Genomic DNA, 14342 nt, shown 5'->3' on the forward strand with positions numbered 1-14342 from the left:
CAGATGTGATAATGTTGAGTCATATTGGACCATATGAACAAGGTCATGACCCTAGGGTTCATAGAGCAAAAGGGTAGAAGGATCCTAAGTCTCTGACCTCCCACAGACACCACTCCAGCCCTAGACTCCTCACTCCCAAATTCGTTTTTTTTTTTTTTTTAATATTTATTTATTTATTTGGTTGCTCCAGGTCTTAGCTGTGGCTCGCCGGCTCCTTAGTTGCGGCATGCATGTGGGATCTAGTTCCCTGACCAGGGATCGAACCAGGGCCCTGTGCATTGGGAGGGTAGAGTCTTATCCACTGCGCCACCAGGGAAGTCCCACTCCTGAATTATTACATGAGAAAGAAATACACTTCTGTCTGGTTTAAACTACCATATTTGGGTGTCGCTGTTATATCAGTTGAACCCGCGTCCTAATGAATACAGATCCAATCAAGTTCAATTATCACTTCTGGCAACTCTCAGATCTCTATCTCCAGCCCCTGCAACTCTCAAACTCTACTCCCCTATTTCGGTTACCTATTGGAAGATCCAGCTGGATAACCAAGTAGGATCCTAAGCTCAGTATATTTAAAACCAAAAGCATCATTCTTTTGGTTTCCCAAAACTAACACTAACTGCCATTTTCCCTAATGCTGCTTAAAAGGCATCCTATTCTCCAAGTCATCCAGGCTCCAAATCTGTGATGCCTGCCTTCCTTATGAGCTTTCTATCCAATTAACAGCTCCCCAACAACTTTAGCTCCCCCTGCACGTCTACATGTTCCATATGTTTCTACCAGACCAAACCACTTGCTAGTCCCCCCTCCTTAATATGCAGTCTACTTCCAGAACTATTGCAGATTCTGTACTTACTTCTACTGAAAGTCCCTACCCAGCATGCCCTTCTCCTCAAAGGCATGCCTGAGTCATCCCACAGAAGTCCATTCCAAAGCCTTGCACATGGTAAGCATGAAAATGTTTTTCAAGTTGAAGAGATCAAGTGGTTTGCCCAAAGCCACATGGCTAGATGTCCTGCTGTATGATGGAGACTGCACATTCAAATGATAAACTAGATTTCCTGCTTATTTTTTAAATTGGGCTGACAATGTCATGAGGACATGGACTTCTTAGGAAAAGGTAGTGATTTGAGAAATTGTAAACTATAATTTAAATAAGTGTTCTGCTATTCTGAGCTTTTGGCATACCACGTAGTATAATTATATCATGTGTCTGTGTAACACAAGATAAAATATAAGCATTTTATATAGTTTCATGGATGAAATGTGAATCTTCATCCAAACATGCTCTTGCCTGCCTGATTCTTTATGGACCAGGAAGCCTTTAGAATACTGAGATATTTTTCAAATTGAGCTTGTTCAAATCAGATTAAGAATCACTGAGGGATCCTCTCAGCCAATTTTAAACAAATCAGAGGGTACTGTGGTCAATATTTGAGCCATGTGACCTGCTCTTACAATGAATGTCTATAGCCAACCTTTTTATGTGCCCATGATTTTTTAAAGATTTTTTTTTGAGCCGTATGTAAAAGAGAATCAGTATGCTTTGAGTACCTACATAGGCACATGGCTAGATACTTTAATCATCATCATCACAACCACAGGAGGTAGGTAGGAACTGCAAGAAACAAGGAAGTGGGGAGACAGGCAGCAAGGCAATTTGGCCAGGTCTCAAATGATGCGGCCTCTAATTTCTGCTGCTTTTCAGAAGACAATTTGAGCAGGGGTGGTTTAAGCCTTGAACTATATCCTTCAATTCTTTCCAAGAACCATATTGCCCCCATTTGCCTGGCCTAGTCATTCACAGCTACCTGTAAATTTCAACTGGGTTTGTGATCAAAAAGCCGTCCGATGCTCAAGTTATTATCATCCCAGCTCAAAGGAGACCTTTCTTCCTCCAGGGCACATGGGAACATGATCTTTGGGGATCATTCAGCTTTGGGTATAAATATAAAAGACAGACATTAATTGCACACACTCTTGTATATTAAAAGTTGTATATATAATGATATATATTATTAATGTATTTGTTTAATATAGTTTTGATTTTTTGATTTATTTTAAAAAGCTATTCATTTAATTTTCTACATTTTACCTTTCCCTTTATTAGTTTTAACCTGGTTTATGTAAAACAAAAATTTCACATTCAATTATGTTCTTTTATGCCTACACTAGTGTTTTTTGTCTTTTTGTCAGTTCTGTAATAATACTCTTCAGATTGGTTTGCATCTTTTATTATTCACACAGTTTCATTTACCTTTTTTTTTAATAAATTTATTTATTTTATTTATTTATTTTTGGCTGCATTGGGTCTTCGTTGCTGTACGCGGGCTTTCTCTAGTTGCGGCAAGCGGGGGCTACTTTTTGTTGTGGTACGCGGGCTTCTCATTGTGGTGGCTTCTCTTGTTGTGAAGCACAGGTCCTAGAGTGCATGGGCTTCAGTAGTTGTGGCGCAGGGGCTTAGTTGCTCCGCAGCATGTGGGATCTTCCTGGACCAGGTCTCGAACCTGTGTCCCCTACGTTGGCAGGCGGATTCTTAACCACTGCGCCACCAGGGAAGTCCCTCATTTACCATTTTTAAGGGTATTGTTTAATTAGATACTGAATTCCAGAATTTAGGTCTTGCCTAGGAAATAAATTTAAATTTAAAAGTCTCTGCTTTACATATTTTGATACGTGAAAGTAAATATTGCATGTCACCAAAGTTCTTTGTATTAATAAATTAAAGGTTTTCTGATTTATCTCATTATTTTTCAGCCCCTGCTGCTAGCTAAATCTAAGGGCAATGTGAAGGTATCAAAATGTGAGAGCTGTATACCTCATTGTGGCATTGGACCGTATTATTAGTCTCATTTACATATTAGAAAACTGAGGCTCAGAGAGATGAAGTAACTGTATAAATAGGTTAGCTGTCAGGCTCACAGTGAATTGCCTAATCTCTGGGAATGGTTTTGTCTCTGTTACATGACCCTTCCTGCCCCTCCCCTTGTCATAGTTGACTGGTCTAGGAACTGACACATGACCCAAGCCAGGCCAATCAGATTTCTTCTCCAGAATTTTTGACACTGGAATTGAAGGAAGAGACCAGGCCTACTCTAATGGTAAAGTTATGATCCATGAGACACAAGAGCTACCAGAAGCCATGATCCCCCCTCTGGGGAAAACACTGAGCTAAAAGAATAAAGCCAACACGTAGGGGGGAAAAAAAAATCCAGAGAGAAAAGAGTGTCCTGGAGGCATTTAAGTCCCTGACTTCAGTTATCCCTGATTCTAGATGTCTTGGGATCCTTCCACTAGATTCCCTTTTTGCCTAAGCTGGGTCAAGCCGTCTCTACAATTAGTAACTGGCAGAGCAGAAGCCAGGATTGGAGGGTCTGACTCCTGAGCCCATGCTCTTTTTGCTGCAGATCAAGTTCACCTGATCACTCAGATCTTGTCTCTGACAATGTGGGAACGAACAGCACATCACAAAGGCACGGAACCCAACTCTTCAACTTCACGTGATTCACACACATATTCAAACTCCATCTCCCACAGGGTGTGGGAAGCTGGTGTTCCCACTGATGTAGATTTCAAGATGACACATGTGCCTAAGGGCATGGGTTCGGAAGGAAATGCTACACTCCCAGCTATGTGTCTACACTGGACTTGGGTGGCATGGTGAATAATCAGCCCCGTGAAGCCACACCCAGGCAAACTCGTACAGATTTGGAAGGATAGGAAGGGAAAACAGAGGAAGTGGAAAATCTGAAATAAAGGCAAAGGTAACAGGCCTCTACGTGGTTACATGGTTTGCTGCTTCCAAAGTATTTTCCCACACGTTATCTTGTTTTGAGTCCAAGAGTAACCCTGGAGGAATAGAGAGCAGGTGCAGTATTACCTACATTTTAGAGAGGAAAACTGAGAAAAGACACCTACCACAGTGCCAGGGGCATAGTGGGTGCTCAATAAATTCATTCATTGATTCCATGTGCTACTGATGCTCAGTGAACATTTGAGGAATGAACACATGTGGTTCAGAGGCATGAAGTGACTCTTCCCGGGCAGAGGAATCACTTAAACTTGGGTTGTCTTGCTCTGCACTACACTACACGATGCTACATCTGCAGCTGTGAACATTTCTAACCCCATCATGAACTCATGTATTGCAAGTTCAGAGACCTTAGATCCCCACTGCATGAGAGAGGCACTTCTCAGGCCTGCTAGCCCTGAAGAAGGTTCTTAAGGCAGTGATTACTGGCCCTAGAAACAATTAGATCTTGCATTGAAAGGTTTTGCTACTCAAGCAATCTGTTTCAGAAATCTATGCCCTGAGCACACACACACAAAAAAAAAAAAAAATTGCTCAAGAAAAAAAAAATTACCGCAGGAGCTAGCAAATGATTTATGGATCATACACACAGCCCCAATCCCTTTTTGCTACTTTCAATGGCATGTGAAGCTAATTCAAGGAGGCAGGAGGACATTCCATTGCCTAAGTCCTGTGGAGGTGAAAACCCTGCCCTTCTGTTAGTAGACAATCCTAGCAGCAGAAAACATGATTTCTCCTGCTGAGCACATGAAAGATGATTGAGGCCTGTCATTGCTTTATTCCCTGTCACCAGAAGACTATCAGTTCAGAAATCACATGCAGAAATTAGATCAAAATGTAAATTGGGGCAGAGGCGTTGCTGTCACTTGGGGACTCTCCTCCAGCTGAAGTTGCCAAAGCTCTTCCTGCACCCGCTGGGAGACATCTGTCACAGACTCCCCAGATGCTTCAGTTCCTCCGCCACGCAAAATCAGTTGGGTGAGAATCTCTAACTCAGATCTGCCTTGGACAATCAGAGATCCTGGCTAGATTCCAATCAGACCAATCTTGAGGAAATAAATAGAATAATTCCCATGGGAAGATAAATGTTTCTTAGGGCAGATTCTTCCAGGTCAGCCAAGATCAACCTGGGATCCCCGTGGGCTTTCAGGAAAATGAGAACTCAGACCTATCCCAGGTCTCAGAGTAGCTCTGGGCATTTTGGTCATTCAAGCCAGCAATCCAGCAGAGCAACTGAGCAGTAGGGGCTAAATGCTTCAGCAGTGCAGCTACACTTTGGTTGATCATCTCAAACCTCAAGGGAAGAAAATAAATTGTAAATTGCATTGGTCCCCTTAGATCAGTGAGCAGTCTCCAGAGAATTTATTGATATTCACCAAAGTCATCAAGAGACTGACTTAGAAATCAGAAAGCTAAATTGACCACTTATAATGAGGATGAAACTTTTCAGTGCTAGGAGTACCCCGCCTGAAATTATGCAGGTGCTACGACCACACGGCATCTTCCTCAGTTGGATGGTCCTAACTGACTTACTGGGTGGGCATCTCTTCAGCTTATAGAGTCACGAGGGCCTGACCAAGTTTCTCAAGAGGTCAACAGTTGTCTTAAATTTTTAGCTTTCAGTAGTTGGCAATATCCATCCCATTTTTACATCTTGTTTCTAGGAATTTATCCTATAGACATGTGCATGTAAGTATGCAAACTATATGACTAAATGCATGAGAATGTTCATTGCCGCACTGCTTAGTGAAAAACTACAAACAACCCTCATGCCCATCACCAGGGAAATGACAAAATGAATCATGGTACATCCATACTGGGAAGACAGGGCAGTCGTGAAGTGGCAGAGCTGTAAGAACAATAATATTCCATTGGTCTTTTTTAAAGAATAGATGATACAATAAACATATTTTTAGAACCAGAAAAAAATAATAGATGATACAGATGGATATAAACATACTTGAAAACATATGCTTTTATACATATTTAATCCAGAAAGCAGCACAAGAAACAGGAGAGAGAACTAAGGAGGAACAATTAATGTTCTCTTTATACCCTTCCATGAAGCTTAACATTTTCATAATTGAGCATCTATTATGTTTAATTTTTTTTTTAACTTTTTTAAAAAAATTCCATTCCCTAATCATTCTTCAAAATAATATCAGCCCAGCATCTGTCCCATTTGACTATTATCTGGACTATTAATTACCCAGTGAGCTTACCAGTTGAACCTAATAGGCCTCAGGGAATTGTGACTCCAAGGCCCCTTCCTTGCCCACAGCTGTAAAGGGGGAATGTTTAATCATTTGATCCCATTAGAGGCAGATGATTCATGTGGTTGTATAATCATTTCTTCTGAGAAGCAGTGATGAGCAGAAAGCTGGGTCAGTTAAGGGAGAAAAATTCATATTTTTAAAGCTTCTTCTGACCATCCTAACACATACTATCAAAAGAAAGGTGGGAGGTGAAAAATGGGGAGTTATTGTTTAAAGGATACAGAGTTTCAATTTTGAAAGATGAAAAGAGTTCTGTGGATAGATGGAGGTGATTGTCGCACAACAATGTGAATGTACTTAACGCCACTGAACTGGAAAATTTTGTTATGTACATTTTATCAAAATTTAAAAAAAACAGAATGCATGCAGACAGCTACCCTTCCATTCAACCTGATTGACTAAATCACACTTTGCACATCCGTTAAATCAGGATTTTTTTTTTTTAAAGCATATGGTAACAAGAAAATAACACAAAAACAAACACCCTACTCCTTTTTTTTGTTTGTTTTGTTTTACTTACTGAAGTAGAGTTGATTTACAATGTTGTGGCAATCTCTGCTGTACAGCAAAGTGACTCAGTCATACACATACACACATTCTTTTTTTTAAATATTCTTTTCCGGGGGCTTCCCTGGTGGCGCAGTGGTTGAGAGTCTGCCTGCCAATGCAGGGGACACGGGTTCGAGCCCTGGTCTGGGAAGATCCCACATGCCGCGGAGCAACTGGGCCCGTGAGCCACAAAATTACTGAGCCTGCGCGTCTGGAGCCTGTGCTCCGCAACAAGAGAGGCCGCGATAGTGAGACGCCCGCGCACCGCGATGAAGAGTGGCCCCCGCTTGCCACAACTAGAGAAAGCCCTCGCACAGAAACGAAGACCCAACACAGCCATAAATAAATAAATTTAAATATTCTTTTCCGGACTTCCCTGGTGGCGCAGTGGTTAAGAATCCGCCTGCCAATGGGACGTGGGTTCGAGCCCTGGTACGGGAAGATCCCACATGCCACGGAGCAACTAAGCCCATGCACCACAATTACTGAGCCTGTGCTCTAGAGCCCACGAGCCACAACTACTGAGCCCGAGTGCTGCAACTGCTGAAGCCCAAGCGCCTAGAGCCTCTGCTCCGCAACAAAGACAAGCCACCGCAATGAGAAGCCCACGCACCGCAGCGAAGAGTAGCCCCCTCTCGCCGCAACTAGAGAAAGCCCGTGCACAGCAACGAAGACCCAACACAGCCAAAAATAAATAAATAAATAAATAAAAAGACCTCTCTGTTAAAAAAAGAAAAAATTCTTTTCCATTATGGTTTATCATAGGATACTGAATATAGTTCTCTGTGCTATACAGTAGGACCTTGTTGTTTATCAGTCCTACATATAATAGTTTACATCTGCTAATCCCACACTCCCAGTCCTTCCCTCCACCACCCCTCTCCCGCTTGGCAACCATAAGTCTGTTGTCTATGTCTGTGAGAGAGTATCTTTCTGTTTTGTAGATAGGTTCATTTGTGCCATATTTTAGATTTCACATGTAAGTGATATAATATGGTATTTGTCTTTCTCTTTCTGACTTATTTCACTTAGTATGATAATCTCTAGTTGCATTGCCCTACTCCTTTTTTTTTTTTTTTTTACCATTTTGCTTCTTTTTTTTAGGACATTTTATTTTTATTTTATTTTTATTTATTTATTTTTTTGGCTACACCGTGCAGCATGTGGGATCTTATTTCCTCCACCAGGGATCGAACCCACGCCCCCTGCACTGGAAGCGTAGAGTCTGAACCACTGGACCGCCAGGAAAGTCCGCCCTACCCCTTTTTTTTTTTTTTTTTTTTTAACCATTCTTTTGTTAGTGATTATCTGTCAAATTTGCACAGCTGCCTTTTTTTTTTTTTTTTGGCTGCTTTGGGTCTTCGTTACTGCACGCAGGCTTTCTCTAGTTGTGGCAAGCAGGGGCTACTCTTTGTTGTGGTGCGCAGGCTTCTCATCGCAGTGGCTTCTCTTGTTGCAGAGCATGGGCTCTAGGGACACGGGCTTCAGTAGTTGTGGCTCGCGGGCTCTAGAGCGCAGGCTCAGTAGTTGTGGCACACAGGCTTAGTTGCTCCGTGGCATGTGGGATCTTCCTGGACCAGGGCTTGATCCCGTGTCCCCTGCATTGGCAGGCAGATTCTTAACCACTACGCCACCAGGGCAGTCCCTACTCCTTTTTTTAATGCATTCTATCTGAAAGCAGAATCAAGGGCAGCCACTGGGATTTGGCAAATTAGGGCCACTCCCTCCTCAGAACGAAGCAAAAAGTCCTTCATTATTACCCATCTCTACAGAGATCTTTTCTATTAACGGGGTACTATTTTAAAAGGAAAGATTCTTTGTAGGACACCAGAAGGGGAGCCATTTGTAACCCTCTTTTAGAGGACCAGGACAAATGAAAATTAATTGCAAGCCCTCAGGGGTGACAGTTGAATGATGCATCAAGGTGTATAAAATAAAGCAGTGGCCCTTCAGGAGGGGCCCAGCAGCTTCTCCTGCGGCACGTAGACCTCATCAGTCACTCATTAACACCCAGTGGTCTGCCCAAGTCACATAGGAGATGCCTGACTCTGGCCAACTCAGAAAAACCACAGATGAGTGGCAAGTTCTGCATGTATAAGTTTTCTGATTGCAGGGAAGTATCTGGTGAGCGAAAGGGACCAGTCCTTTTCCTGTTTTCCAGTTTGAATCTGAGCAGAATACAGGTCTGGAAAAAATGCTCTGTCCTCAGAGATTCTGGAAAAATTCAAAGTAGGAAATATTTTGAAAAACCTTTTGAGCCAAGATCAGGCCGAGGTCCACATCGTCTTTCTCACCCAGAAGCCACCTGCTTCCTTCGCTCCTAATTTAACTTCTTTGGGCCTCAATTTTGTCATCTGTAAAGTTGGAGAATAGTAGTGCCTATCTCACTGGGTTGCCGTTAGGACTAAATGAGTTAACAGCAGTAAAGTGATTAGCACAGAACCTGGCACAAGGCACTCAACGAGTGTTGAGAAACACCACCATCACCATTGTCACCTTCATTATTTTAGATATTTCCAACTGTGTCCTGGCCTCAGTCACAGCCAGCTCTTTGCCCATCCCATTTTCTCTGTCATTATTTATCGTTGATCTGGAAATATTTTCCTTGGCTCCTGTTTTGTCCTCTCCACAGATTTTCTCCATATATTATCCACTTTACTTCAATAGCAAGAGCCTGACAAGGTCATTTTCATAACCTCTCTATCTTATTAGTGATCAGTGAACTGAATGGCACACAGGTAGAGGTAATTATGGCTCTACTAAAAAATAGCTGACCTTGGAAAGCTGTGTTTGAGAGCCAGAAGTAAGGTGACCAGCCATCCTGGGTGGCCTGGGACTGAAGGGGTTCCCAGGAGGTGGAATTTTTGGTGCCAAATCCAAAAAGTCCTAGGCAAACCAGGACAAGTATCACCATGGGCAGAAAAACATAATGTAGAGCCTGGATTCAAATTCTGGAAACTGGATTCAAATTCTGATCCTGTCACCTCCTAGCTGTGTAACCTTGGACAAGTCACTTAACTTCTCTGAGCCTCAATTTTTTCATCTGTAGAATGGAGATAACCAAAGTACCTATATAGGATTGTTGTGAGGATTAAATGAGTTAATGAATGTAAACAGCTCAGGATAGTACCTAGCACATAGTATGATATGTGTGATAGTATGATATATGTCATAGTACGATATATGTCACCTACTGTTAGTAATTCAAAGTTGTGTAATATCAAAGCATAATAATCCAAATGTACAATAAAATCTGTTTTGACCAGATGCAATCTAACCTGGATCTTTAACTGAATTTTGTTTGTTTCAGTACTTCCCTTCTAAGTGAAAGGTACAAAAGCAGAACAAGCCAGTATTTAGTTCTCCCCAAATGTAAAGTCCAGGCATAGTCTTTGGTGCGGAATTGGTTTTGGCCCAAATCACCTATATACATTTGCTGTACATGTCAATTATTGCTGGCCAGGAGTCATCATTGCTACTGCTGTTGATCCTGAATCAAGAAACGTCCAAGAGAATTCCCTGGCGGTCCAGTGGTTAGGACTCAGCGTTTTCACTGCTGAGGGCCCAGGTTCAATCCCTGGTCAGGGAACTAAGATCTTGCAAGCCTTGTGGTGCGGCCAAAAATAAAAAGAAAAGAAAAATCCAAACACCTTTACTATACTATTCTAGAATCACCAGGACCAGGACAATGTAGTCCTCCTTTAACCAGAAAACTCCATTATTCAGAACCTCCTTTCCTCCCAAACACTCTAGTTTATCAAGGTACAGTATTATACTCTTTTATATAAGAGACTTGAGCCACTCAGATTTTGATACCCTTGGCATGTCCTGGAACCAATCCCCCGCCCTCCCCAGTATACCAAGGAATGTCTATTCCTGTACTAGGGAAGCCAGTCCTAGTGATGCATTTACATCACAAAGGTTAAGACAGTTGTTCGGAGTTGAACTGTGTCCCTCCAAAAGATATTGCGGTTAGGTTCTGCACCCAATTACAATGGGTGGTTATTTTCCCCACACCATCGAGCAATTCTCTGACACCAGCTGGGAGTCCTGCAGTTGAACTCAATTCTGACATTATCTATCTGGAGACAGCGTCAGACCCCACAGGATAAGGGCTCAGTCCTAAAAGTCTGCCCCCCACCCCACTTGCCAATTGCAAGTCCAGGTTGTCACCTGTGCTTCTGACCAACCGGCTATGGATCAGAGGTACCAACGACCCCCTCCTTGGGTTTGATTAATTTGCTAGAACGGCTCTCAGAACTCTGAGAAACATATTATTTACTAGATTACAGATTTATTATAGAAGGATATAACTCAGGAACAGCCAGGTGAGAGAGATGCATAGGGTAAGGCAGGTGGGAAGGACATGCTCTCTGAGCACACACTCTCTCTGAATCTTCAGTCCTTTGGGGTTTTTACAGAGGCTTCCCTGTGTAGACATGATTGATTAAGTCATCAGCCATTGGTGATTGAACTCAAACTCCAGCCCCTCTCCCGTCTCCCGAGGTTGGGGTGGGAGAGACTGAAAGTTCCAGCCGTCTGATCACCTAGTTGGTCTTTTGGGCAACCAGCCCCCATCCTTAGGTGCCATCCAAAAGTCACCTCATTAACATAACTCCATGCTGGGCACCACTGAGGGGGGAAAGATAAGGCATGCCCTACCATAAATCCAAGGTGGTATAAGGGAAGGCTTCCTGGAGGAGGTGGACATTGAATGATAAGTAAGAAAACTTAGACCCATGGAGATGAGAAAAGGAATAACCCAGGGACAGGAACAGAACAGGCAAATGCAGGAGACAGGATGGAAAGAGCAAGAATTGTGAGCACTTTGAATTTGCTGGGTCTTGGCCTACCTTAAGGGAAGCGGTGGGACGGATACTTGGAAAGGTATCAATAGATTGGGAGGTGATCCTCCAGGGCATTGAATGCCTAGCAAACAATAAAGAACCAATAAACCAGAACCCTCAATAAAATGGATGTTTATTTTGTTTGTTTGTTTCTCCTGCTGCATGCAGGATCTTAATTCCCCGACCAGGGAGCTAACCCGTGTCCCCTGCACTGGGAGTCTTAACCACTGGACTGCCAGGGAAGTCCCTGTTTCTGTACTTCTTAAAAAGAAGCAAAATTTTAAGTGCTATTAATCTATTGGACAGAATTTCTCTATTGAGGCACAACATATGTGAACACTCCTAGCATGCTGCCTGGCACACAGTAGGTGATCAATAGATGTATAAGCTAAATTTTTTTAATGTTAGTCAAGGAAACCGTACAATCCACACTTCAGTACAGGAAATGATTCTGCAATGGTGGAAACAGTCTTAACACAACCCCAGTCTGTCTGTGCTTCAGAATTTTCCTCCTTTTTTCTAAGGAGGGTCTTGTCTTTAATTCAGACACGTTTGTCTGTGAAAAACATGATCCCCTGTGGATTCATTAAACAAATGCTTATCTAGAACCCTTTATGTGTCAGGCAGTCATTCAGGCATTGATGATAGACGTTGGAAAACAAGACAGAAATGTCCCTGCCCTCCCAGAGGTTCTAATCTAGCCAGAGAGACAGACAACAAACAAGCAAACAGACAAATGAGGAAACAGGATGATGTTTGATAGCAACAGGGCTATGGGAAATATAAAGCAGGGTGAATAATTCATTCAATGTTCCTTTAAACAAAATATATGAGTATCTATGACAGGCCAGGCACTGTGCTGGGTGCTGGAGATAAATCAATGAGCACAACATGACTGAGGGATCCCTGCCCACTGGACCTTATGTTCCAGCTCCCAGAGGTGTTGGAGAAGCCTCCTTGAGGATGAGACTTTTGAGCTGAAGGGGAAGTCTCTCCAAGAACGTGGCAGGGAGAAAAGCAGATGCATAGGCCCTGAGACAGAAAGGTGGCTTCCAGGAACAGAAAGGAGGCCAGTGGAGCTAAAAGCAAAGCAGGAGGGAACTGACACTCTGTGGAAAAATCCACAGGTTCCCAAACTTCCACACTAGTTGGGCACGGGAGTCCTGGGACACTGGGTCTGGGAATGGAGATAGGAGATGGGAAGGTTTTCACTTCCTTCTTCCACTGGCCCATTTTTCCTGTGCCTGGGACAGAACCCTGAAAGGGACATGTCCAGCTTTCTAATCTGAAACACCCAGGGAAGTGAGAATACAGGTGAGGAAACACTCGTGTGCCACCACCCTCCAGGCCAGGAGCCCATCAGTCCTCTCTAAACTTTGGAGACTTCCTCTGCTACATGCATTTCCACTCTTTTACTGGTGGGAGTGGAGGCACCCAGGGCAATGTGCCCTACTGGTTATAACTAGATTCACACCACCACCCCACCCTACCCCCTACCACCCCCGAATCCAAGAGCCAGCCATCTCTCACTTCTCTGTTTTGTTGGAGCTTAGAATTTATCTGTCCCCAGGTGCAGAACAATGTGAGATAAGCTGTGTTTTGATCTGCTTTGCTTGGTTCTATTTGTTTTCTCCACCTAGGGAATTCCCCCCACCCCCCAAGCAGCCTAGACAAACCCACTTTCATTCTTGTGTATTTCCCACCTCTGGGTGTGAAGCTGTCAGACCCAACAACTGGCAAAGAAAGCCATCTCTACAAAGGCAGCTTCTCTGCAAAGGTGTAACCCGATTCTTTTGGAGGTAATTTACACTGGAAGTAGATGCTGGAAGTTATTCTTCATTTGCAGCTCACTGGCATTTCACACCAGAACAAAGCTCACTGGTCCTCGAGGTAAGGGGCCAGGTCAGTAATGCCTTTTGCATCTCTCTCCACCACCCCCCCCCCTCTCTCTCTCTCTCACACACACACACACACACACACACTGTGATTTGCCACCTTTCTTTTTACTTCAGAGGGAAAAGAGGAGTTCAGAGCCACAAACCAAGAGCTGGCAGCAGGGACGGGGTGCATCAGGACCTTCACTTCAATAGTCCTGACACTCATTGTGGTGTAAGAATGATCCAGCCTCCCTCGCCCCAGGGCTCAGCACTTCCTCTGCTCCCCAGCCACTTCTTGGAAGGCTCTCCTGCACCTACCCAGAGAGCTGAGAAATTGGCTTTGTTTCTTAAATTGCAAGAACTCCCATCCACCATGGATCAAGAGGTGCCAAGGTGAGAACTTGGAAGAAGCCCAAAATGGCAGTTTTCTAGAAGCTGGTGGAGTCGATATTGTCTGCCTGATGAACAGTCTTGGAAAGAGTCTTCTAGGTAGAAAAACCCAGGAAGCCAAGGGAGCAGACACCCCAGTTCCCAGCCCTGGGAGGAGACAGTGGGGTCACCAAGGGGCGGCTTAGAGAGGCTTCGCCCGTTCCTGTAAGCAGCCAGCCCTGATCCCTGGCTTTGATGCGAACTGTTGATTGATATTGACTCTTTCCAATTTTTTCTAAAGGGCAAGCCCCCACTCCCACCTTCCACGTGGTTGTCCTTTAAGCCCTCCTGGATAGATTTTTTGAAGCCACGCTGATAAAAAGATAATAATAATAATAACTCAGAAACCACTCAAGACCGTCTGCTGTCCACACTCTCAACCTCAAAATAGTTTATATTTATAGAACACTTCACAATTTCCACACCCCTTCCCCCATAAATTATTGATTTGAATTTCATGACAAACCCTTGAGGTAGTAGGTAGCAGTTATTAGCCCCTTTTTTACTGCAGAGGCAACTGATGCTCAGAGAGGTTAAGAAACTTGTCCAAGGT

The sequence above is a fragment of the Eubalaena glacialis genome, chromosome 19, assembly GCF_028564815.1.
Source record: "Eubalaena glacialis isolate mEubGla1 chromosome 19, mEubGla1.1.hap2.+ XY, whole genome shotgun sequence".
Lineage (NCBI taxonomy): Eukaryota > Metazoa > Chordata > Mammalia > Artiodactyla > Balaenidae > Eubalaena > Eubalaena glacialis.